Genomic DNA, 27327 nt, shown 5'->3' with positions numbered 1-27327 from the left:
ACTGTTGCAATATGCTTAACCTTAGGGATCTCCTGCCAAGGATATCCCGACATCCAGACAAAGCCTTTAGATCTTGTATGCACTGTAAGTTACACATGTGCTCCTTGCACAGGATGTAGGGCATAAAGGTGACATAAGGACGCAGTTTCTCAGAACTGAATTGCCACAATAGAGAACAGTCTGCATAGGAAAAAAGGAATTCATGCACATCCAAGTGAAGAAAATGCAGAAGTAAAATGGGGAGGGCCCTCAGCCAGGAGGGTAACTAAATCAAAACCCAAAAGAAAAAAGGGGGATGGAGTGAGGGACTGAATACTGCAACAGTGAAGAGAATGACATCTTCTGTTTTGGTAAGATTTTGCACAAATGTCCTTTTAAATTACTGTTGTACTATTCCTAATCTTGGGGAACGTTCAAGGAAAGGAGTGGGAGGTGGAAGGCTGGGAAAAGCCCTCAACAAACCCATACAGGATAGCCCTAGAAAAACCTGCTCTGGCTCTAGAAACCATATCCATTTTATAATGATTAGTAAAGGTATGCACTGAAGACCAAGTAGCAGCTTCAAGGATGGAACTGGTGTCCAAATCCTTGAAGAGAGCACCAAAAGAAGCAACAGCCCTAGTAGAATGAACTCTAACTGAAGTAGACAGACATTTGCCATGAAAAGAATAACAAAAGGAAATGGCCTGATATATGCAGAATGGGATGGTTTGCTTTGAAACCGCTAAACCCAAAGTCATGGGATGAAAAGAAAGAAAAAGCTAGTCAGACTTATGAATGGTATTATCCAATACCATGGTCCAAGGAAGAAATAGAAAACAACCACACACTGCCAGATATCCCAATAAGTTCCAAAATTTTGAAAAAAAACAAAATTTCTCCAAAGACTGTTCTTTAATAAAACACAGAATCCTCTTAGCGCCTCAGCATATAGCCTTTACAGAGTAGAAAACTGGTACACATAAAAAAACACGTATATATACTCCTTGTTGGAGTGAATGATTTGAGACATACCTCCCTGGACTACATGAAAAGAGACATGGAAGAGCTCTCGGATCATGTGGCCCAGGCAGGTATGACCCTAGCCCTGAGTAGCATCCTGCCTTTGCCCAGAATGATACCACAATATAAGGATAAAATGATTGACTTCAACAATTGGCTAAGCTTATGGTGTCATTCAAAGGGGATTCAGTATCTGTCTGCCTGGGATGACATGATTGACAGACCACGATGCTTTGCCAGAGATGGTCTGCACCTGTCGCCCCTGGGATTCAGGTTACTGGCTAAGGCTCTTGCCACCCCTATAGTGCCTTTTTTAGGCAAACTTCAAAGGACAAAACCACCACCGTAACAGGTACAAGCATGCAAAATCTGAAGGTAATGCTACTCAATGCTAGAAGTCTAAACCTCAAAATGCACTCTCTCGAGGCACTCCTAAAAATGGAGAACATCGATATCTGTGCAGTAACTGAGACCTGGTTCAAGGCTCCAGAGAGCACCCCTGCAATACCAGGCTACAACTCTTACCACACTTTTCGGCCACCAAACCAGGACCGAAACACTAAAGGTGGAGGAGTGTCAATATTCACCAAGGATATTCACACCACCAGGCTAGTTGGCCAACACAATGTGTCTGAAATTCTCCAAGTGCAACTAACACTAGGTAAGACTGCAATCCAAATTGTAGCTTGCTGCAGATCCCTCAACATACCCCAAGATTCTCACTACACCTTTTTAAACATACTGGAAAATATTAAGATAGAACCAAACACCCTAATACTGGGTGATTTTAATTACCCTGTCATTAACTGGGAAAACTACTCATGTCCCAACACCTTTGCTTAACGGTTCTTGGAATTCATAAATTCCAACACCCTGGATCAACTAATCCATAGTCCCACCAGGGGCTCCAATATCCTAGACCTGGTCATTACCAACATGGCAAATCAATGCTCCATACCTATGGTCACCCCTCATTAGTCAGGTCTGACCATAAGCTAATCACCCTTAACATCCACATCCCACCCCACCCCCAGTAAAGAAACCACCATAAAAACTTCTCCAAAGCCAACTTCATGCTACTCAAGTCAGAAGTGACAAACTTCATGACACCCATGCAGACGGGAACTGAAAGTTCAACTGCTGAATCCTACACTAAGGCACTGTACGAGCACATCCACTCATGCATGAATCGTGCCATCCCAAATAGAACCAAAATGCTCTCATCCAAAAAAAGGAAGCCAATCTGGTGGTCCCCTGCCATAAACAAACTTTACAACAAAAGGAAGAAACTTTTGCAGAAAAGAGGAAAATCCCAGGATGCAAAAAACTCCCTTACTAGCCCCAGTAAGAAACTGAGATGCCTCATAAAATCCTCCAAAGCTAGTTATGAAAATAAAATTGCCAAATATTCCAAAGACAACCACAAAGCATTCTATAACTATGTCAAGAATCTAAATGGCAATGCTCAGATCTGCTCTGAGCTAAAACAGAATGGCAATAAATATACTGATCCAAAGGATATTGCCAATATCCTGGCAGATCGATTCAGTGCCAACTTCACCCCCTCTCACCCCTAAATGGCCCATCTCAATACCGGAAGATTGCCAAATTCCAGTAATAACGGCCACACAGGTACAAAACACTCTCTAAAGCCAAGAATACAGCATCCATGGGACCAGATGACATCCCAGGCTGTGTACTACATGAACTACAATATGAACTGGCACCTCACCTAAGTGTCATGTTTAATCATAGCCTCACCTCAGGTTTCATGCCCACTGAGTGGCGCAGAGCTACAGTTATCCCAATCCACAAGGGGGGATCCACCTTGGATCCCGGAAACTACCGTCCCATCAGTCTGACAAGCCTTATCTGCAAGGCCATGGAGCGTATTATCATGGAACTTATAAACAAAGACATTGGCAACCTTCAAACACTGGACCCCACCCAGTTTGGGTTTGTGAAGGGCCGATCTTGTCTCCTGAACCTGATTGACTTATTTGAATCAGTCTCCAGAGCCATGGACAAGGGTAAGGTGGTCCACACAGCCTATCTAGACCTTGCCAAGGCCTTTGACACCACCCCCCACTCTGGAATCATAGATAAACTTAAGTTGGGTATTAATCCCTATGTCACCCAATGGGTTGCTAAATGGCTTACTGATAGAACCCACACTGTAAAAGTAGCCGACTCCAAATCCAGCTCCAGACAAGTGACAAGTGGAGTACCTCAGGGTTCAGTCCTGGGGCCGCTCTTGTTTGGCATCTACTTCTCTGAAGTACAGGTCAACACTAAAGGACTCTGGCTAACAAAGTTTGCAGATGACTGCAAACTGGGAGCCATTATTGAATCCCCAGATGATGTGGATACTCTACAAAAGGGCCTTACAGAAACAGATGCTTGGTGCCAGAGCCATGGGCTCAAGCTCAATGCCAAGAAATGTATTGTTATCCCTTTGGGAAAAACATGTATCCATAAATTACCATATAGGTGGCAGTACACTAAACACAGAAAGTGTGATAAGAGACTTAGGGACACAGGTGGACAGTGGTCTCACCTTCGATAACCACATCGCCACAACAGTCAGGAAATCCTTCTATGTGGCACACCTCATCACGAAGGGCTTTTCATCCAGAAAAAAGGAGGTCATTGTCCCACTGTACTCATCCCTCATTAGACCCATTATAGAATACAACACCCCATTTGGTATGTACCTCTCAAGACATCTGCAACAACTGGAAAGGCCTCAGAAATACCTCACTAAAAGAATCACAGGCCTAAAGCAGATGCCCTACGCTGACCGCCTTAAAAAACTCCAGCTATACTCTGTCGCATATCGTCTACTCAGAGGCGATCTCTGCTTAACATACAAGGCCATGTCAAACCCAGAGCTGTTGGACATGCTACACTTAAAGAAATCCCAATCCTTCAGAGCTACGCGCTCCAGGGATCTAAACCTTGTCATCACAATAAACAAAACATGCTGGAGGGATAGGTTCCTGACCCAGAGACTCCCCAGACTCTGGAATAGATTGCCCATACATGTCAAGCAGAGTGCCTCTTTGGACCTCTTCAAGAGGAACCTTGACGATTGGATGGGAGAAAGGAAATTCACCCCAGGGATCACGTCAGTCGCCCTGCTAGACAGGGGTCCAGGAAAGTAAATAATGTGGGAAGAAATAGCCAGGGAATTGTTATGGCTAGGCTTGTATAGGCCCTAGGGCTGATAGCCTAGTACCAACATATGAACCTATGAACCTTAGTTAATTAACATCAATTAAATACAATTAAATAATTAGATACATTACAACTAAATAAAAACCTTCCAATTGCACTCCAAAGTCAAACCCCTTGGAGCAAGGGTATCATATTTCAAGATGAAATCTGTTTCTTTATGTAGCAGCTTTTTCTTCAAACTTTGTTTATTATATGGACCACATTTTACTTGATCCAAAATAGTAGCAGTTAATCCACTTTCATAACTTTGGTCAAATTCTTGAAAATGGCAAGCAATTGGGCTTTCTTGTCTACCTTTTCTTATATCTCTAAGATGTTCCTGTAAACGGGTTTTAAAAGTCCACTTACCCCCCCCCCCACATAAAATCTATCACAAGGACACCTAATAGTATATATAATTCCCACTGATTCACAACTACAGGTGTATTTTGCCTCATACTTCACACCATTTATACATTCAAAAAATGGTACTACATACTTACAAGTGCAACATTTACCACAGGGCCTTGTACCTGTAAATGGGGGATATAAGTTATTGACATATCTACTAATAAATACTTCCAGGATAATACGTTTTCCATGTATGATCATGTCACCAACGCTTCTCCCTCTTTTGAATGAAATATTTGATGTTCCGGCCAATAAATTCTGGAAATCTTTATGTTTAACCAAAAAATTCTAGTAATACTTAACTATTTTTATCACCTTGTCACTAAAGGGGCTATACGTCGTAACAAAATACATCTTTTTATTATTATGAATGATATTAGTTTTATCCAAATAAAATCTAAGCTGTCTGTATAAATCCTAGGTATGCAGAAGGCTGTGGAGAAGGAAAAAAGGAATGGGGTTGTACTGCCTGATTTAAGGACAACTCATTAACATCCTTTGTCATAAAATAATGATTAGTACAAAGAGGCACCCTGTCTTTGTGAAAAAACAAAAAAGTAGGAATGGCCTGAAGCTCAGAAACCTTCCAAGCAGAGAAGTAAGAGCAAGCAACAAAACAGTCTTCCAGTGTTGCAGACAAGCAGAAATTGCAGGCCCAAAAGGAGCCTGGGTCATTTTTTCCAAAACAAAATTAAAGTCCCAAGGAGAAGGAAGAGGCTTTCTTGGGGTCTAAGGTGCAGGATGCCTTTAAGAAACTGTTTGACCACTACATGAGAAGACAAAGAGAATTCAAGGGCAGACAAGCAAAAATAGCTGACAAATGGGCCTTTACAAAATAATAGGCCAAGCCAGACTGGAGCAGCTCACACAAATAAGATAGATGCAGAGGGACTCCCACAGAAAAAGGGTCCTGGCTGTGAGCATGGCAGGAGACAGAATATCTTTCTGGTTGCAGGTTTTCTTGCCTCCTGTAAACCCCTGAACACGACCTCAGAAAGAGGTGTCTAAAAGGGATCAAAACCCTATCGCCCACAGTGTCAGATGAAGAGTGGACAAGTGAGGATGGATGAGAGACCCCTTGTCATGTGTGAAGAGGTCCAACCAGTGAAGTAACTTGTGGTGATTGCCATCCAACCAGTGAGGTAACGTGGTGCTTGCCCCTGGCCAGTGCATTAAGAGGGGTAACCAGTGCTGTCTTGGTCAAAAGAGAGTCACTAGGAAGATATTTGGGGAGTCTAGCTGAATCTTCTGCAGGGAAAGAAAGGACATCCATCTTTCATGCCAGGTGGCATGGCACTCTGGAACAGAAAATAGGGAGCAGCCTGTTCAGAGGCAAGGCTAAAAGATATACCTGAGGAATACTCCACCAATGGACTGTGTCCAGAAACATGTCTCTGTGAAGCATTCATTTGTGAGCCAGTGTTTTGGACCTGTTCAAAGAGTCTGCCGCTAGATTGTGTTATAAATGAATATACACTGCCTGAAGTGTTAGCTGATAACTGATAGCCAGATTCCAGGGCTGAAGAGCCAGCCTGCAAAGAAGATAAGTCTTTGTGCCCCCTGATTGTTGACATACCACATCACTATGGGGTTGGCTGTATAAAACTTCAGAGGGCCTGGGAGAGCATGGGCTGAAAAGCCTGAAAGACCACAGTCTGCATCATCTGATCGATGTTGACATGGTCTGAGTTTTGATGTGGGGGGGCAGAGACCTTGAACTTTCAGACGACCACAGGAAGCTCCCCACCTCATATCTGAGGTGTTGGTGAACAGTTCTTGAGAAGGAACTGTAGGCTGGAAGGGCAGGCCTGGGTTGAAGGTAAGTTGCTGAATCCACCACTTGAGTTCCTGCTTGAGACAAGGAAGGAGAGGCACTCTGAAATCCAGAGGGTGGCAATGCCAAAGCCAGACTGACTGGAGGTAGCACTGAAGCTTCAGCATATTCCTTGCAAGAGGGAGCATTGTAAAAGAAGTGGCCATGAATCCTAGAGCCTGAAAAAGCTCTCTGATTGGAATGGCAGGCAAAGGAAGAAGAGATTGAAAGAAAGCTCTCAAGGACAAAACCTTTGGAGTTGGATCCTGCAGCCTAGTTGCACATAATCCTGAGTGGAGTCAGGACAGACTTTTGGAAGTTGATAGAGAATCCCAGACTTTGAAGGCGGTATATGGTGAATTCCATAGCCTGTAACAGGCAACTGGAAGAAGGTGCCTTAATCAACACATCATCTAAATAAAGAAAAATCCCTTGGAGCCTGAAAAATCCAATCACAGGAGCTAAGCATTTTCTGAATACCCTTGGGGCAGTAGAGAGGCCAAAGAGCAAAGCAGAGAAATGAAAATGAGAGGAAGAAACAGAGAAATATAAAAACTTCCTGAAAAGAGGGTGAATAGTAATATGAAGATAAGCATCCTTCAGATTCAAGGACATAAGAGAAGTCTGGGGCAGGAACAGGGAAATGGTTTGAAGAGAAATTATCCTAAAAGAAAGAACCTTGAGAAAGGTGTTGAGGAAGGAGAGCTCCAAAATAGGCTTCCAAGAGCCCTCCTTTTGCGGAACTAGGAACTTTCTGGAGTAATATCCTTTTCATGCTTGGGAAGGAGGGACAGGCTGACAACTCCCTGGTCCACCACGGACCCAAGAACCTCTGAGGAATGGTGAAGCTGCTCTCAATGATGCTGAGGAATCCCTGAAAAAGGAGGGTGGAAGTTCCGTTGCAATTTGGAAGACAGTGACACAGCTGAAGGGGCAAGGGAACCTGGCTGTGGGTTGGGGGGAGTGTCAAAGAGTCAGAGAGAAGCAGGTCTGTCAGATAAAGCAGGCTTCTGAGCCACAGGAGCTTGAGAACATTCAGCAGCACGAGCTTGTTTACCACCTTTCCTGCCATTAGTGGCCTGATGAGGTTGCCTGTGAAGAAATGCCAACCTGGTAGGAGAGTTCCTTTAGAACTTTGGGATAGGGGACACGACAATATGTTTAAGGTCCTGCAGAGCTTTACCTTTTTCTTGAAGAGACTTAAACATAGCAGCAGCAGCAGTAGTCCCAAAGAGACTTTTATTATTCAAAGGAGCATCCAGCAATTTGGCCTTAAAGTCTTCAGGTAATGACTGCAGGCAAAGTCAAGGGTAATGCCTCATGACAAAGGGCAGGCTTGCATTGAGGGTAAGTTGCTGAATCCACCCTTGTGTTCCCACTTGAGACAAAGAAGGAGCTCTGGAAGAGGCATCAGTAACATGACTGTTATATTTGACAGAGTGGTGACCCCGCCGGGAGGTAGAACCCAAAATAGATAAAGCAGAAGACTTCCCTTCACAGTCAGGAAGGTCAGAAATAATGACAAGCCTGGGCAGTCAAGGTCAGAGCATGTCTGGTTATGTGGGTCTGATAATTGATGGCTCTAAAGGCCAAGGTAGAAGCAGTATAGACCTTCTTTCCAAATCCTCTCCATTGCCCTGCTATTCTTATCAAAAGGCAAAAGTTGGAAGAGGGCAAAAGCTTAGAAGGCTTGTCAGTGGAGATTGACAGCATCATGGAGTCAGCAGAAGGACACTTGAAAAGGAATTGACAATCCTCAAGAATGGTCAGAGGGTTAAGAATCAGGAGACTTAGAGGCAGCTGCAAAGGTGTCTAATAAAAGGTTTAGGAGTGTCCCCCTGAGGCAGCTGACAGTGAAGAGAAGGACAGCTACTGTCTTGGTAAGATTTTACACAGCTGTACTTTATGTAGTCAGAAGCAGAAAAATATATATATGAGGCAGTTTTGGATTATGGAGGAAAGTCCTGAGGCAGTAACTTCCTAGTTACCTTTGCTCAGTATTCACTGGTGCACTTAAATCACATAGAGGTTATCAGACAAAAATTGAAGAAAATTCCATAGGAATAAAATTAATGAGTTATAAAAAAGGTTGAGGAAATATTTTTACATTTGAGAATGATTTGAGGCAGACATCTGCCTTAGTTGGCTGAGAATGTATTTGTGATATCCTAAAGCAAAAAAGGATGTTTGAATACCAAATATTTTTTCAACTGCTGTGGGAAAGGAATTAGGATCATGTCTGGGGCATACCTGAGGTGAGACATTGACATGAATGTTTGTTTCAAACGAAGACTTCATTGTAAATTTTTAAGACCATGTTTTTGATTAAAGTTAGTTGCAGTGGTATTGTAGTGGAAACAATGTATATAAATGCAAAATGGCAGAGTGTGCCAGTTGGTGGGGAAGATGTTCGGTGGTATTGGATTATCCCGTATCTTTCTCATGCACCTAGTAATTCTGTTGATGTTCATTATATTAATCACTGCTGCAGTAGCCTTAGCTTTATGGGTTATATCCTGCCAAGGATATAACAGCCGGACAATATTCAAGGCTTCAGGGCATCTTCCATATGTCCAAACTATCAGTCAAGCTGAGCCGAATAAAAAGAAAGTTTTGGGTGCCAAGCCCTCCAAAGCTTTCCTTCTGTCAAAGAGTATACTCCTGTGTAGGCTTCCGAGGATCAACGGTCTGCTTGTGCAATTCCTTTGCTGGACAAATATGTTCCATTTGAGGAAGAATCTTTTGCTTTATGTAAATTATTTTATTATACTTTCCTGTTTAGCAAAGTTATTTTTGAGCTAAAAGGGTATGTTTTAATGGACTGTCTTCAGGCTTAACAACTCATTACAGCCGAGTGACGTATCCAGGCATTTCTGCAGTTACTTTCTACTGCGCCTCTATGCGTCAAATATTGCCTGTTCATATTTGCATTAATAATTCCAAAACCATGGTACATACAAGATATCAGAATATTTTATCTTGAAGCATACATGATGGCAAACACAACTGTATTGCTAAATGACCTCTGTCAGATAGTATTTGGTAGAACTGTAAGGTGATAACTTCATTTTTTAAAGAATGAAGCCATACCCACTGGGAGTTAAAGGTACACATTTCAAAGAGCTCTACTGGAGGGAATGAGAGAGTTCTTTTTCCTATCAGTTTAAAAGTTGTTTAAAGTAATTGAAAACCATTTTTTCTATGGAGAAACTGTTTATTTCACTTTTTCAGGTTGGCAAAGTGTTAAAAGTGTGCTTTTTACTCTTTTTTTTTGTATAAAGAAACGTGACTTTTAGTGACTTTAAATTTTTATTGGCTTTTGCTGCTTATTTTCACACCATTTTTGTCTTGCCCATAGAACAAACTGTCAGTCCCACAGTTATTCCTTCCATCCACAAAAAGAAAAAGTTAAGCACACAGCCTTTGCCATCACAGCAGGCTAGCAATTTGCCTCAGCTGAAGGTGGGTGACTCTGCTGTAGGTATAGCTTATTCTTCAGACCACTCATCTTTTACTGTGGATCCCTCTGGTATAGCACTTACAGCCACTCTGGACTTGGGGTATGCCAACTCCTCTGCAGCTGTTGGGGTCTCCTCAGTGGGCAAGGGAGATCTACTCTAGGTCCAGGGAAAAGGAAAAGAGAAGGCTTCACTCTTTACTCAGAATGTTGTGCCTATCCCTGAGAAAGCTACTGCTGCCATTAATATCTTTGTTGGCCCCATTGTTCCTGTCATAAAGAAACAGAAAACTAAACATGTGTCTACTTCTTTTCCAATTTCCTTAGACAGAGGTAGTTTATTGGGTCTGGCTCAAGGCTTAGTAAAGGATCTGATGTTTTTTTCTGTTCGGAACACGTAGGCTATCGGAACTGACTCAGATCTAAGACCAGCCACTTTCCATAGACTTTAGCCTGTCAAGCTCTGCCTCCTCTACCCATAATTCCTCACTTTTCAGGACTACCCGAAATCATGTTTGCTTCCATTCCTGGATAACAGCACAGTTGATTGCTCCTGCTAAAGTGTATCCTTTGCTAGCATTTAACTTCTTTCTTTTCTTGGTCCTGTACCATGTTTTTGTGAATGTTTTGTTAGAGAGTTGGTGTAGTGTTGTAGTACTTTGTAGTTTAGGTAGGTAGTTTAGGTAGACTAGTTTAGGTTTTTAGGTTTGAGTTCAGTTGTTAGCTGGCCTTTCCTTTCTAGTGCGTATCTGTAGGGTTAGGGGTTTTGCATTTTGCCCTGTGTTTGTATAGTGATATAGCCCTTGTTTTCTTCTTCTTGCTGTGGGGTGTTGCTTTTTTTGTACATTTAGAAAGGATAAAGGTGAGTCTGATGTTTAGGGGGTGCCCATTTAGATTTTCCTTTCTCTGTCTGTGAGGGTTATGGCACCCATATCATTAATGAGAGGAGGGACAATCTGGTTCTGAAAGGGATTCTTCCAGCTGGCGATTCCTCTTTGCCCTCCTCTAGCCAGGGGGAGAAGTCTGATAGCGGACATGGGAGTTCCAAGGTCCCCAAAGCTGCTAAGGGGGATTGAAAGCATTTTCCCCAGTCTTCTACTGCTCTGTCAGATCCAAAGGTCCCAAGACCCTCGATCCCCCAGACAGCTTCTGCTCCATCGTCAGCTCTGACTCCTCTGAGCCAGTCATCTGTGGAACTGATTATGGAGAAGGCTGCAGCTCCTGTTATTAGTGTTTTGAGGCCCTTCCTAAATAAGGATGCTCCTTCAGGTAGGACCTTTTCACATTTCTTCACATTTACCTTGTACCTGTCCTCACTGGAGTCATCCTCTCTCTGACCCAGATCTGAGCTTCTCCGGTTTGGATGCGGTCACTGGAATCCCAGTACAGCAAGCGAGTCTTCAAGCCTCCTTTGGTGGTTTTGTCAGCTTGGTTATCACTGTTGGTTAAGAGTTTAGTACATGTCGTCTAGGAACATTTGATGTAATCCTTTTTACAGGCACAGATGCAATTAGGACTCATCCCCTCTGCTTCAGGCCCTCAACTCAAAGCTTTGGCTCCATTAAACTGGTTTCCTTTCTCGGGCCTGTTGGTTACGAAGTTGTTGGAAGCTGGCAGCCTTTTCTCCCTTAGTGTTGGATCCGACAACTTGGACAATTTTGGCTTGGACCCCTACCCTGATTTCTTTGACCCCTGCCGAGTCTGAACCAAGTTCACCCCAGAGCCAAGATATTGAGGCAGAGGGGATCTTGGTCATGTTCAGTGATCTCAGTTCAGGGTCATCCCTCCAACTTGGGCCTTTGCCCTGGATAAATTGTCTCCAGTCTCAATGTTGGGGGTGAGCTGGAGGAGCCACTGGGTCTGGTGCATCCTCAGAGTCTTTGTATCCTAGGTCCACCATCTCTGGGAGGCCTGCTTCAGATTCTGCCTTTGACATTATGGAAAGGATGTCCTCCCACTAGAGGAAGGAGTGGTCAGATACAGTTATTACCCTCCCTCTTCAGCATCTATGCCTGTGGACACTCAGGTAGTCTCCAATCTGCCCTTCCTTTAGGGCTTCTGGCCTCCACCTCCCCCTCACAGCTTTTAAAGAGCTGGAGGTTTTGAGCAATTGGCTGTTGAAGAAGGGAAGCACCTGGACTCTACTAAATGGTTCCTAACTGAATATACCAACCTCAGGGAAGGAGAGGAGTCCCCAAAATGTCCCAGAGAGGACACCTCCTTTGGCAACCAATTGGAGCTGCTTCTCCAGCATGGGGAATGGACTGCAGAAGCTCCATCTCTTGAGGAGTCAGATTTTATGGAGGGTTTTGGAGTAGGAGCCTGGTACAGTGGAACTAATCCCTAAGAAGCCAGACGAGATTCTCATCTCCCCCATCAAAGACCAGCAACACTGGAGTAAGGGTCTTGCTGTAGATGCTGTTATAATGGCAGCAGCCAATAAAAAGGATATTACACAGGAAATTTCCTCAGTTCATCCCCCAAATAGGGAATCTTGTGCTTTGGCCAATTAGGGAAATGTTCTTATGCCTCAGCCACCTTTGCTGTCAGGGCTTTGAACTATGCAGCCCACCTGACCAGGCATCAGTGTCACATTATGTCAGAATTGTCAGGGGTAATTAAGGCTCACCAAACTCTGGAGCCTCAGAAGGCTTTGGAAACTCAGATGTCCACTTTGCAATCTATTGCTAATGTGTTCATATGTCAGCTGAATAATGCAGCTGATGGCATGTCCTGAGCCACTGTTTCTGGCATTGCCATGTATTGCCATCACCTAAGACTCATGGATGTTGAGAGTCATATCCAGAGGCTATACATTTGCATTTTTGAATACTCCAAATTTAAATCCAAAACATCTCCCAAACATACCACCCAGTCAGAGAAAGAATATGGCCATCAAAATCCAAAAGTTCTTAGAATATCAAGTCACCGAAGAGGTCCCACCAGACTAACACAGATCCTGGGTCTATTCAAGATTCCTTTTGGTTCCAAAGAAGAACAAGGACCTCAGGCCAGTTTTGGATTTGAGAAGGTTAAATCGCTACATCAAGCAGACCAAGTTCCAGATGTTCAAGGTGCAGTCCATTCTGCCTCATTTGAGGAAGAATTTCTGGATGTGCTTGATCGACCTGAAGGACACCTATCATCATATAAAGATTGAGAAGCTATCTAGCAGGATTCTACGATTCCACCTGGGAGCCGGTCATTATCAGTTCCAAACGCTGCTCTTTGTTCTCACCACCGCAGCCCCCAGGTGTTCACGGTGTGTGCGATAGTCATGGCAGCCTGGCTAAGGCTGCAGGGATTTCTGATCTTGCCTTATCTGGACAATTGGCTCCCGACCACCTCATAAGGGCATCACTGATTAGAGCCAGGGATGCATTAAGTCAGCTGTGGAGCTCCTTGGGAATAATAATCGGCTACCAGAAATGCAGTCTTCTTCTGCATTTGTTAAAGTTTATAATTTGCCACTTGGACATAGTGTTTCACATTTTAAGGCTACCAGTCTACAGAGTAAAAATGTATAGTCATACCCTTCGGGAAAAACAAGGTAACCCCAAGGTACCATATAGGTGGCAATCCACTAAGCACAGAAGAGGTTATCAGGGACCTGGGGACCCAGGTTGACAGTGGCCTTTCTTTTGACACTCACGTTGCTAAAGTGGTTAGAAAGACCTTCTACATTGCCCACCTGATCATGAAGGGATTCACATCCAGATCTAGTGAGGTCATTGTTCCCCTGTACTCTTCACTTATCAGACCAATGATCGAGTACAATGCCCCATTCGGGATGTATCTCACCCGACATCTGCAGCAATTGGAGAGACCCCAAAAGTTCCTCACCAAAAGGATAAGGACTCCAAAATCTGTCATATGCTGCCAGATTGAAGAAACTCCAGCTCTATTCAGTCGCATACCGTCTGCTCAGAGGTGACATGTGCCTGACATACAAGGCCATGTCCAACCCGGAATTAATGGACATGCTCCACCTCAAAAAATCCAAATCCACCAAAACCACTAGAGCAAGCGACTTAAACCTTAGCACAGACATAAATAGGACGTGCTGGAGGGATAGATTTATCACTCAGAGACTCCCTATGCTGTGGAATAAAATCCCGGTCCATGTGAGGCAGAGCACCTCGCTGGCTCATATAAGGGGTGGCGTAAGCCACAAAAATTTGGGCTAGGCTTATAAATGCCTTAGGGCAGATAGCCTAGTATAAACCTATGAACCTATGAACCTATGAGTGTCAGCCCTGCAGAGTCTTGCTCTTTTGCTGATCCTATGCTGATCTTATGCTCAAAACCTCCAGCTTATCTTGTTTTCAGGCTCTTAGGACACATGATCCTGCAATTTATTTGGTTCTCTTCTCGAGATACTACATGAGGGTTCTGCAGTGCAATGATCTTATCTGACACATCCAATGGAGTTCCCAGTTGCATTCACAGAGTTGTATCAAAATCAAATCAAGTAGTGGTTGAGTCTCCCATGCTGTCTGTGATGAAAGGAAGTACTGCCAGCACAGCTAGCTGGAATTTTGTAAATAATTATATGTCATTTGTGAATATCGAACTGATTGATATGAGATGCTTGTGCTACAAATGTATTAGAACTGTGGGTCAAAGAAGATGCTGGTGTTACAAATATATTAGAACTGTATGTCATGTGTACATCAAACTGCTTTGTACGGATGTTTGTGATGAAAAGGTATTTGTAAAGAGGTTGTTTTTGAAATGCAGCAACAGTGTTCCCTGCTGGAGAGAACAGAAATGTAAATGCACTATTGTAACTGTTTAAAATGTATATGTTTTGACAGAATAAACTGGAGGGTTAACCTCAGTCCAGCAAACTTTAGAAAAATATCGGAAATTAAATCACTTTATAGGCTAGGCTATAAAGATGGTATATCACAGGTTTCAAGGCAGCCAGAGACACAGAGTCTGTAATAGGAAGCTTTTTGTATTGTCTTTGGAGTGAACTAATTACTACTCTGAAAGCATGGAAGAATGCAATTGTTTTATGACTTCCAGCACCTGCCCTTGTATGTGTATTTTTACAAGCAGGTGCTAAGTCCTGCCAGCTTCCAGCAAAGGGGGGTTTTGCCTGTGAACTAGAAGTCAGATGACAAAACATGATATCATTCTGCAAGCTATTCTAGCAGTAATATTTTAGATATTTAGATATTATTTTGAGAAGTCTGTTGGTGAGACAGAGCATTCTGTATTCTGTCTTGGACCTGACAGTAAGAAGAACCATTCACTACATCATCTGCCTTGCTCTATTAAGTAAGTTATTAGGGAACAGTCATTCTCTCAGATTCAGTGAGGAATGTAGTGAAGCTTTGTTTAGATAGTTTTTCTTTTTTTTTTTTGCATGAGTTTGTCATTCAGTGTTGTTTTAAATAATTACTGTGATTCTGAACGCTGATGTCACTGTAAATTGATATTTAGTATTGTCTTGTTCTGTTATATGTATTATTAAATATATTTGAACCTTTCATCGTGGCTGATCTTTGTAAAGATATTTAGGTTTTGAGAGAACTTCCATATTTATTTGGTTATACTTTGTGTGCCACTGCTAACAGCCTTGCTCTTGGTCACACTACCATTTGTATTAATATTAACATCATTCAGTATATGGGATACCCTTAGAAGAGCCTTAAGGTAGCTGGCAGGAAGGTCTGGTGGCAGCCATGACTACCTTATAGTCTGAGCAAAAGGGGGCATACCAAGTAAACGTGTGTCAGCCTTTCCCAGTTGTGTGTGTGTGTGTGTGTGTGTGTGTGTGTGTGTGTGTGTGTGTGTGTGTGTGTGTGTTTGTGTGTGTAAATCAAATCTCAAACAGTGTGTATATCAGCTACTTGGGCAGGGACACGAACCACTGGTTGGACAGAGAGGGTGCTGGAGGCTTTGGCTTGGACACTCATCTGAAATCTCAGCTCTGTAGCTGTGCTAGAAAGAGAGTTATTGGGGGTCTGGAGAAAGAGGGAGGAACAAGCCCCGGACTGATTGTGGTCTCTGTGTGCTCTTAGGGGAAATTGCACTTGATGCAGAGAACTGCATCTGGAAATAATGTGTGTGTACCTGTTGTCCTTCCAGTGAACGTCCCACACAGGTGCCAATGGTGAGGATCGAGACTCCTTGATTACTGGCATAGAGGTTGGTTATCCACGTCACATATTGGCTGGCAGTGATGGGTTGTTACATATTGGCAACAGTGGTGGCATCACCACATCACATGTTGGTGAACAGTGGTGTGGATATTGAACTCCGGTAGCCTGTAACAGTGATTAATAAAGAAGGTTTTTGTACTCTCAGGCAGCCACACGGTAGACATTCAGAGTTTCATATCAGAATAGTGTTTTTTTCGTTTTTGTTAGCTTAGTTAGTCAGGGAGAGCAGGCAAGGATGTTAGTAGAAGATTATGGCAAGCTGACAAGGAGCCAGTTGGCTGAGATGTGCCAAGCCAAAGGAATGGTGCTTGCCAGTCTGACTAAAGTGGAAATGATTGCAGCCTTAGCCACAGCTGCCTCACAGACCAGCAGTCAGGAAGACAGCCAGACTGGCCTTGGGGGATGTACAGCTCTCAGAAAATGGACAGTTCAACTTTTCCTCAGAGGACTTAAAAATCCATCTGGAGTTAAAGAAACATGAGCTGGAGGCAAACATTTGGAAATAGAATCAGCATAGAGACTGCGGCATTTGGAGGGTGAAGAAAATAAGAGACTGAGATGTTTGGAGGCTGAAGAAAATGAGAGCCAGAGGCAACATGAGAAGGAAATGCTGACTGTTTGCCATGGTCATGGAGGTAATGGGGAAGGGGCTAACTGTACCCCAGAAGCAATAAAGGTCAGTAAACTTTTTCCTCAGTACCAAGAAAATGATAATTTTGGTAGTTTTATCCACATGTTTGGAAGAGTATGCAAACAGTATAATGTTGACCGAGGACTCTGGGTACAGTTTCTGACCCCCTTACTCCATGGTAAAGCTGTAACTGCTGTTTCTAAATTGTCTGATATTGATTGTTTAGACAATAACTAAGCAAATAAATGTTTATTATGGTGTTTTCAGTTAACACCTGAAGCTTATAGAAAATGTTTTGTGAGCATAGACACAAGGCAGATGAGAGTGTGTGCAATTACATTGCTGAGTTAAGCACTTTTTTTTCATAGGTGGGTGAGTGGGTGTCAGGTTACCACTTCGGAAGGGCTGGCAGACCTTTTGGTGAGGGCTCAAGCCCTTAGCACTTCATCTGAGTACATGAGAATCTGGTTGGCAGATAGGGAATGCAACACTGCAGGTAAATTGGGGGAAAAAAGAGACCTATACCTAGCAAGCAGGGCATCACTGCACATGAAAAGGATCCCCAGTGCTGCACATGGGTATAAGGAAACCCATGGTGGGCAGCTTACACCACCCTAACAGAGTCCGCCAGTAACAGGGGAGGCCACTAGTTCAGGTACATGGCCAGTATCAAGGGTTAAATGTTTTAAATGGCGTTTGTGTCACGTTATCGAAAGATGAAAATAGCGAATGCTATTTCATCGGCCCCAAAACATCTAAACATGAAAATATCGAACATTCAGAACAGCGTATTTTTTCCCATGGAAAAACAAATACATACACACAACACAAGCACATCAAACAAACAGCAACCACACACATACACTTAAATTCCTACATCTAACCCTACACTAAACTAAACATACACTACTATCTACTCACTTACCTTAACCCAAACCCTAACTCTAAGGTCCGTCACTATAGCACACTCACCTAACCCGCTCCCTAACCCATGGGAAAAAATTTGCTGCTCTGAAACACATACGCACAACACAAGCACATCAAACAAACAGCAACCACACACATGCACTTAAATTCCTACATCTAACGCTACACTAAACTAAACATACACTACTATCTACCCACTTACCTTAACCCAAACCTTAACCCTAAGGTCCATCACTATCGCACACTCACCTAATCCGCACCCTAACCCTAACTCACTTAAACCGCCCCTAACCCTAAAGTCTGTCACTATCACACACGACTAACTCATGCCCTAACCCTAACTCACTTAACCCACCCCTAACCCTATCGTACAAACAATCGCACACTTACCTGAACCCAACCCGTAACTTTCCACCACAGCTCTAAGAATAGTGAAGCGAGGAATGAATTATGTTCTGCAGCTTCACTATTCTTAGTGTTCGATATCAGAACATTTGAAGTTTTACTACTTCGATGTCCTGATATAGACCCTTTTAAATGTAACTAGTGAGGCCATGTAGCATATAGATGTCCACAGAGGCAAAGTGGGGAACAAAAGGTAGGGGAGCCAGCAAGTGGGAATAACAGAATGCTAGTGGTAAATTGTCTGGAGACAGTAAGGGTACCAAACAATCACAAGAGGCTATATCCTATCTTAGTAGATGGGAAACAGGCCACTGCTCAGAGGGACATGGCCTCTGACCTAACCATTGTGAAGCCTGCAATGATTAAAGAGGAGAACTACTTGCTTGGACAGTCTTCCCCAGTCAGAGATTTAGGAGAGACCCATTCCAAATACCTTTGGCTAGGGTTCACCTTAACTGCGAGGGTGGAAAAGGAAGCAAGCAAGTAGGTGTGCTTGATGATATCCCTGTAGATGTCCTGATAGGGAATGTTTTGGATAATGCAGTACATTGTGTGCATGCAGTTACATGCAGTCAGGCTTGGTTGGGCGGGGGGGTGCAGTAGGACCTCACACACTTGAAGCCAGGACTGGTGAGGTGGTTACTCCAGAAAGGGAGCTACCCTGTAGCAGTGAGACTAAAGGTGAGTCACAGCTGCTGGTGGGTACAGATGTTCCCTTGGACAGAGTGGCTGCAGGGGCATAAAATGTACAAAGAGATGTATTATCCAGAACTTCTATTGGCCTGGGATTTCCAGAGATGTAATAGGGTACTGCAGGACCTGTGAACAGTGCCAAAAGGTAGGCAAGGCAGGAGACAAGGTCAAAGTTCCTTTGATGCCTTTACCTGTGATTGAGGAGCCATTTTAGAGGGTAGCTGTGGATATTGGGGGCCTCTGAATACTCCAAGTTCCACAGGGAAGAGGTATATCCTAGTGGTAGTAGATTATGCTACTAGATAACCTAAATCAGTGGCCCTGTCCTCCATTGAAGCAGAAAAGGAGTCAAAAGCTTTGTTAGAGATTTTCAGCAGGGTAGGTTTCCCAGAAGAAATACTGACTGGCAGAGGTGCTAATTTCATTTCAGACCTGCTGACTTGTCTGTGGAAGCACTGGAGGGTGAAGCACCTAAAGACCACCCTCTACCACCACCAGATTAATGGTCTGGTGAAGAGCTTAAACTCTACACCAAAGACCATGCTACGGGCATTTGCAGACCAGTTTAAGAGAGAGTGAGACAAATATTTGCCCGTCTGTAATTTGCTTACAGAGAGGTGCCCCAGGAATCCACAAGTTTCTCACCTATTGAGTTGCTTTATGGGCATATGGTGAGTGGACCTCTAGATTTGATTTCCGATGAGTGGGAGGGTGAGTGTGAATCCCACAAGGAGTCTGGTGTGGCATATGTCCTAAACCTCAGGACAAGGCACATGGAACTCATAGGCTTGGCCCAGGAGAACCTGGCAGGAGCCCAACAGCAGAAAAATGTCTGGTATGACAGGAATGCTTGAGGCAGAGAGTATTCTTTGGGGCAGCAGGTTATGGTTTTCATTCCTGTCAGACACAGTAAGCTGCAGGCAGCTTGGGAAGGACCCTTCAAAGCGGTAATGAAGGTCAGTGATGTTAACTACATTTTAGAATTTATAGGCAGGATGCAGGGCACAGACTGTACCAAGTTAGCATAATGAAACCTTACCATGATGGGGAGGCCCTCGTGCTAAGTATTTGCAGTAGAAGGCAGGAGGAGTCTGAGGGGAATCTATGGCTACAGCAACCCAGCCAGCAAAATCCCAAGTTACTATGCTGGAGGCTAGGGTTGCAGGCATATGATATGACATTGTAGTACTGTACTGGGGTCAGCAATGCCAAGGCAGCTGGGATCTCAAGACAGAGTATGGAGTAATGTCCTCCCAGATAGGCTCATCTCTCTCAAGCAACGTTTCTTAAGGGGTACTTGAAAAACTAGTGGGGATAGTGTAACGAAATGAAATACTGCCAGCACAGCTAGCTGGAATTTTGTAAATAATTATATGCATTTGTGAATATCGAACTGATTGATACAAAATGCTTGTGTTACAAATGTATTAAATTTGTGGGTCAGACAAGATGCTGTTGTTACAAATGTATTAGAAAGGTATATCATGTATATATCAAATTACTTTGTACAGATGTTTGTGTTGAAAAGGTATTTGTAAAGTGCTTGTGTTTGAAATACATCAACGGTGTTCCCTGCTGGAGAGAGCAGAAATGCAGATGCACTATTGTAACTGCTTAAATGTATATGTTTTGCCAAAATAAACTGGAGGGTTAACCTCATTGCAGCAAAATTTAGAAAAATATCTGAAATTAAATCACTTTATAGGCTAGGCCATAAAGATGCTATCTCACAGGTTTCAAGGCAGCTAGAGACACAAAGTCTGTACTAGGAAGCTTTCTGTATTGTCTTTGGAGTGAACTAATTACTACTCTGAAAGCTTGGAAGAATGCAGTTGTTTTATGATTTCCAGCACCTGCCAAAGATCTGAGGAAAAGCCCTTGTGTGTATATTTTTACAGGCAGGTGCTAAATCCTGCCAGCTTCCCGCAATAGGGGTTTTGCCTGGGAACCAGAAGTCAGATGACCAGAAATGGTGTCATTCTGCAAGCCATCCAAGCAGTAATATTTTAGATATTAATTTGAGAAGTCTGTTGGTGAGACGGAGCATTCTATATTCTGTTTTAGACCTGACAACAAGAAGAACTGTTCACCACAACATCTGCCTTGCTCTATTAAGTAAATTATTGGGGAAAAGTAATTCTGTTAGATTCAGTCAGGAATATAGTGAAGCAAAATATAGTGACGCTTAGTTTAAGTATTGTTTTTCTTTGTTTGTATAAGATTTTCCTTCAGTGTTGTTTTAAGTACTTCCTGTGATTCTGAACTCTGATGTCACTGTGAATTGATATTTAGTATTGTCTTGTTCTTTTATTATTTATTATTAAATATATTTAAACCTTTCATTGTGGCTGATCTTTGTAGAGATATTTAAGTTTTGAGAGAACTTGCATATTTATTTGGTGACACTGTGTGGGCCACTTTTAACAGCCTTGCTCTTGGTCAAACTACCATTTATATTAATATTAATATTAATATTAATTTCACTCAGTATATTGGGTACCCTTGGAAGAGCCTTAAGGTAGCTGGCAGGAGTGTCTGGTTGCAGTCATAACTACCTTATTGTCTGAGCAAAAAGGGGCATAGCTAGTAAACCTTTGCCAACCTTTCCCAGGTGTGTGTGTATATGTGTATGTGCATATGTGTGTGGTTGTAAATCAAATCTCAAAGAGTGTGTGTGTGTCAGCTATTTGGGCAGGGACACAAACCACTGGTTTGACAGAGAAGGTGCTGTAGGCCTTGACTTGGACAGTCAGCTTAGATCTCAACTCTATAGCTTCACCAGTGTGGAGTCTTACAGGGGATCTGGAGAAAGAGGGAGAAAATAGCTCCAGACTGTGGTCTCTGTGTACTCTTAAGGGAAATCGCACTTGATGCAGAGAGCTGCATCTGGAAATAATGTGTGTGTACCTGTTATCCTTCCAGTGAATGGCCTCCCACAAGTACCTGTGATGAGGATTGAGGCCCCTTGATTATTGGCCTAGAGGTGGGATATCCACGTCACATATTGGCTGGCAGTGATGGGTTGTTAGATATTGGCGACAGTGGTGGGATCACCACATCACATGTTGGTGAACAGTGGTGTGGATATTGAACTCTGGTAGCCTGTAACAGTGATCACTAAAGAAGGTTTTTGTACTCTTGGGCAGCCACACTGTAGACATTCAGAGTTTCATATCAGAATAGTTTTTGTTTAGTTTTTGTTAGCTTAGTTAGTCAGGGAGAGCAGGCAAGGATGTTAGTAGAGGATTATGTCAAGCTGACAAGGAGCCAGTTGGCTGAGATGTGCCAAGCCAAAGGACTGGTGCTTGCCAGTCTGACTAAAGTAGAAATGATTGCAGCCTTAGCCACAGCTGCCTCACAGACCAGCAGTCAGGAAGACAGACAGACTGGCCCTGGGGGATGTACAGCTCTCAGAAAATGGACAGTTCAACTTTTCCTCAGAGGACTTAAAACTCCATCTGGCGTTAAAGAGACTTGAATTGGAGGCCAAACATTTGGAAATAGAATCAGCATAGAGACTGTGGCATTTGGAGGGTGAAGAAAGTAAGAGACTGAGATGTTTGGAGGCTGAAGAAAATGAGAGCCAGAGGCAACATGAGAAGGAAATGCTGACTGTTTGCCATGGTCATGGAGGCAATGGGGAAGGGGGTAACTATACCCCAGAAGCAATAAATGTCAGTAAACTTTTTCCTCAGTACCAAGAAAATGATAATTTTGGTAGTTTTATCCACATGTTTGGAAGAGTATGCAAACAGTAGTTGATCAAGGACTCTGGGTACAGTTTCTGACCCCCTTACTCCATGGTAAAGCTGTAACTGCTGTTTCTAAATTGTCTGATATTGATTGTTTAGACTATAACTAAGCAAATAAATGTTTATTATGGTGTTTTAAGTTAACACCTGAATCTTATAAGAAATGTTTTGTGAGCATAGACACAAGGCAGATGAGAGTGTGTGCAATTACATTGCTGAGTTAAGCACTTATTTTCATAGGTGGGTGAGTGGGTGTCAGGTTACCACTTCTGAAGGGCTGGCAGACCTTTTGGTGAGGGAACAAGCCCTTAGCACTTCATCTGAGTACATGAGAATCTGGTTGGCAGATAGGGAATGCAACACTGTAGGTGAATTGGGGCAAAAAGGAGACCTATATCTAGCAAGCAGGGCATCACTGCACATGAAAAGGATCCCCAGTGCTGCACATGGGTATAAGGAAACCCATGTTGGGCAGCTTACACCACCCTAACAGAGTCCGCCAGTAACAGGGGAGGCAACTAGTTCAGGTACATGGCCAGGATCAAGGGTTAAATGTTTTAAATGGTGTTTATATCACATTATCGAAAGATGAAAATAGTGAATGCTATTTCATCGGCCTCAAAACATCTAAACATGAAAATATCGAACATTCAGAACAGCAAATTTTTTCCCATGGAAAAAAATTGCTGCTCCGAAACACATACACACAACACAAGCACATCAAACAAACAGCAACCACACACATACACTTAAATTCTTGCATCTAACGCTACACTAAACTAAACATACACTACTATCTACCCACTTACCTTAACCCAAACCCTAACTCTAAGGTCCATCACTATCGCACACTCACCTAACCCGCGCCCTAACCCATGGGAAAAAATTCGCTGCTCCAAAACACATACACACACAACACAAGCACATCAAACAAACAGCAACCACACACATGCACTTAAATTCCTACATCTAACGCTACACTAAACTAAACATACACTACTATCTACCCACTTACCTTAACCCAAACCTTACCCTAAGGTCCATCACTATCGCACACTCACCTAACCCTCACCCTAACCCTAATTCACTTAAACCGCCCCTAACCCTAAAGTCTGTCACTATCGAACACACGCCTAATCTGCGCCCTAACCCTAACTCACTTAACCCGCCCCTAACCCTATCGTGCAAACAATCACACACTTACCTGAACCCAACCCGTAACTTTCCACCACAGCGCTAAGAATAGTGAAGCCACAGAAATGGCCCTGGTGCTAAGTATTTGCAGTAGAAGGCAGGAGGATTCTGAGAGGGATCTATGGCTATAGCAACCCAGCCAGCAAAATCCCAAGTTACTATGATGGAGGCTAGGGTTGCAGGCATATGATATGACATTGCAGCACTGTACTGGGGTCAGCAATAACAAGGCAGCTGGGATCTCAAGACAGGGTATGGAGTAATGTCCTCCCAGATAGGCTCATCCCTCTCAAGCAACGTTTCTCAAAGGGTACTTGAAGAACTAGTGGGGATAGTGTAACGAAATGAAATACTGCCAGCACAGCTAGCTGGAATTTTGCAAATAATTATATGCATTTGTGAATATCGAACTGATTGATACAAAATGCTGTGTTACAAATGTATTGATGCAGAAAGCTGCATCTGGAAATAATGTGTGTGTACCTGTTATCCTTCCAGTGAATGTCCCCCCACAAGTACCTGTGGTGAGGATTGAGGCTCCTTGATTACTGGCCTAGAGATGAGATATCCACGTCACATATTGGTTGGCAGTGGTGGATCATCACAGTGTCCACCAGGAGAACATTCATTCTTCCCTTTTCTCTGGGCATGGTCACCACAGATGCCTCTCTTCCTGGGGAGGGGTGGAATTTTGAAGGGAGGACCATCCAAGGGACCAAGTCAAGTACTGGGGCCAGTCTTCATTTAAGTGTCTTGGAGATGAAGGTGGTCTTACTTGCGCTGCAGGCTTTTCAAGACATTCTCTTGAAGGGTGTGATTTCAGTTCAGACCGACATGTCTGTGGTATGGTACCTGAACAAAGAGAAGGGAATGCATTCTTATCTTTTTGTTGAGATGCAATGACAGTTTGGCAGCGGGCATTTTTGTCTTAGTGGTTTCTGGTTGTACTGCACATCCTGAAGAGATATAATTGGGGGGGGGGGTTGTTGGCAACTGCAAGGAGAATGGGTTTGTATTTAATTGAGGAGTATGAAGCAAGGTAAATATGAAGAACCAGGATGAAAGTGTTAACTGCCAGCATGCACTGATTTCATCTGCATGCAGAAGTCCTCTGGCCACACATGAGGTTGTGGAAGAGAAGGTTGTTGCAGGCCAAGAAGCTCAAGAAAGTGTAGAACAAGCAGAGTCTAACATTAAAGGCAAAGAAAGTAAAAGCCCGATGGCTGACAAGGAATGTATAACCAAGAATGGTGATTAAATCAGCAGGAGATGCTGAATGTTTACTAAAGCCTGTATCTTGTGATGTGTCTGAAGAACTCAGTAGAAAGTTTGAGGACAGTTTGAAAACCTACTGCTCAAATGCTAGCACTGAAGTTGGGCAAAATGAGGATGGAATACAAGCAGAAGCAGTGAAATCTGAACATGTCGAGAAGGATAACTATGACTCCTCAAAAAATGGGGAGCAGAAAATCGATTGTTCTGAGATAATATGCTAAGTATGCAGCGACTGTGAAGGACTGTAAAGTGAGCAGTGATAATACTGAGAAAAATCAGAAAAATATGCAAGAGAAGAAAAAAGCAAAAGGTCTTGGAAAATAATTTACACTTTTGATGCAGACACTGAACACACTTATGGCTTCTAGCTACTGCTCTGGTGTGCTATGCAAGAAGTATGCTGAGTTGTTAGAGGACACAGGCTGTCACAGAAACAAATAAAAATGCTTCAGAAAAAAACAGGCCAAGCTGATTCAGGAAAAGGACCATTTAAGGACTGAGCACAGCAAAGACATTCTTGCATGCAGCAAGCTTGAAAGTCTGTGAGGAACTTCAGCAGCACAACCATACATTCAAAAAAGGGTGTACAGTGAGCCTGAGAGGAAGAGGAAAAGAGAAAGGAGGTGACATCCCATTTCCAGATGACCTTGAATGATATGTAGTTGCAGATGGAACAGCACTATAAATGGAACTCAAACCTTTGTCAAGAAAATGTGGAGTTACCAGAAAAGCTAAAAAAACTGATTGAGCAGTATGGACTGAAGGAGGAACACACAGGTAAGGTGTTCAGGCACTAGGACCTGTAACAGCAACTTATGGATGCAAAGCTACAGCAGGTGCAGGAGATGCTGAAGGAAGCAGAGGATCGACATCAATTAGAAAAGGATTACTTGTTAAAGGAGGCAGTCAAATCACAGAAGATGTGCAAGTTTATGAAACAGCAGGAAGCTCACCTCAAGCAACAGCTGTCACTTTATACAGAAATTTTTGAAGATTTCCAGAATACTCTTTCCAAAAATAATGAAGTATTTACTACGTTTAAAAAAGAAATGGAAAGTATTACCAAAAAAAAAAAAAGAATCTGTAGAAGGAAACAACAATGTATCAGACAAGATAGGAAAGCAGTAACAAGGCAGTACTAGAGATGGCTGAAGAGAAAACTCTTCAACACAGGGAACCAGAATGTCTTCAAGTAAAACTCCAGCACTTGGAGAAACTTTACAGGGCCCTTCAAACAGAGCGCAATGACGTGAGTAAAAAAGTTGAAGGTCTGAGTTCTCAGGTTCAGCAGAGCAGCAGTGCACAAGTAACAAACCACTAGGGACCCTACAGAGAGATTCCTGAGAAGGGGACTTCAGCAATGGAATCCCCTGTACTGCAAAGCATGGAAGCCACCACTGTTGTAACAGAGACCTTGCAACCTATGGAGCTTGTAAAAAACACAGCAGAATTATGCCTATCATTTGCCGAGCGTGTACCGAGTAGTGAATTGGTTCACCATTCAGAGTAGGCAATAGATCATTTCCACTTCAAGACCAAGTAAAATTGTTTCTCTAGACTGATACAGTGAAGTATCCCTTCTGGTATGTGTCTACTAAGCCAGAAAAAGTCAAAAAGCATTCCAGGATTGTGGATTTTGATTGCTGGGTTTGGTCACGAGTCTTTTAAGTGCCACACCATTTACTGGTTTTAGTGTGGAATGAGACTAGACTTACTTAGATTGAGTGCTGTTTGGCAAGGTTTGGGGATGGTATTTAATTATACATTTATTGTAGCACATTCTGTGTCCTTGGACTCTGTTGTGGCAGCCAGCAGTATATGGCATACATTTAGCATGCATTATAGCAGTCTAAAATGTCATAAACTAAGGGCATTATCTGTGCAAGGTGTGTTAATGCTGTGTAATGCATGACTATAAGATGAAGAATTCGTAGCAACTTTTGTTAAATGGCTACAGCAGAACAAAAAGTCTGGTCAATTAACACAGAGCTTTCTCCTTTAGTCCTGGGTTTTATTCTTTCTCTACTTGCAAAGGATGATGAGTAAATGGCCAGGTAATCTGTTAATGAAATATTCCATGTTATGTTGTCCTATCTTGCCGTAATTCTTGGTGGTTGGATTCAGAGCCATTCACGGCTCTGACTCGGCCGAATACTAAAACCTGAGAGCTTCCACTGGCTTGAGGCTAACCCCTATCCCATGATGCTCTGGGACGCATCCTCAGATCTCATTTGCCACTCAAGCGATCAAGAAGTATTCCTGCTGGCTTGTTGGCTAAGTATAGGTTTTTTTTCAGTCTAATTTCTCTATTTATACTCCCTTTATCTTTCTAGAGTGTTAGTTTTCATATTGTCTGTGTTAGGTCACCATAGTTAGTT

General features: G+C 43.0%; 1 pseudogene; it reads left to right on the top strand.

Annotated features, from left to right (window-relative positions):
- Nucleotides 1-24921: 24921 nt before the first annotated feature.
- Nucleotides 24922-26270, top strand: LOC122803793 (annotated as a pseudogene).
- The last annotated feature ends 1057 nt before the right edge of the window (nucleotides 26271-27327 follow it).

The sequence above is a fragment of the Protopterus annectens genome, chromosome 6.part0, assembly GCF_019279795.1.
Source record: "Protopterus annectens isolate FY-2018-M chromosome 6.part0, PAN1.0, whole genome shotgun sequence".
Classification (NCBI taxonomy): Eukaryota; Metazoa; Chordata; order Ceratodontiformes; family Protopteridae; genus Protopterus; species Protopterus annectens.
Note: the sequence above shows the minus strand (reverse complement) of the source record. Positions and strands in the feature narration are given on the sequence as shown.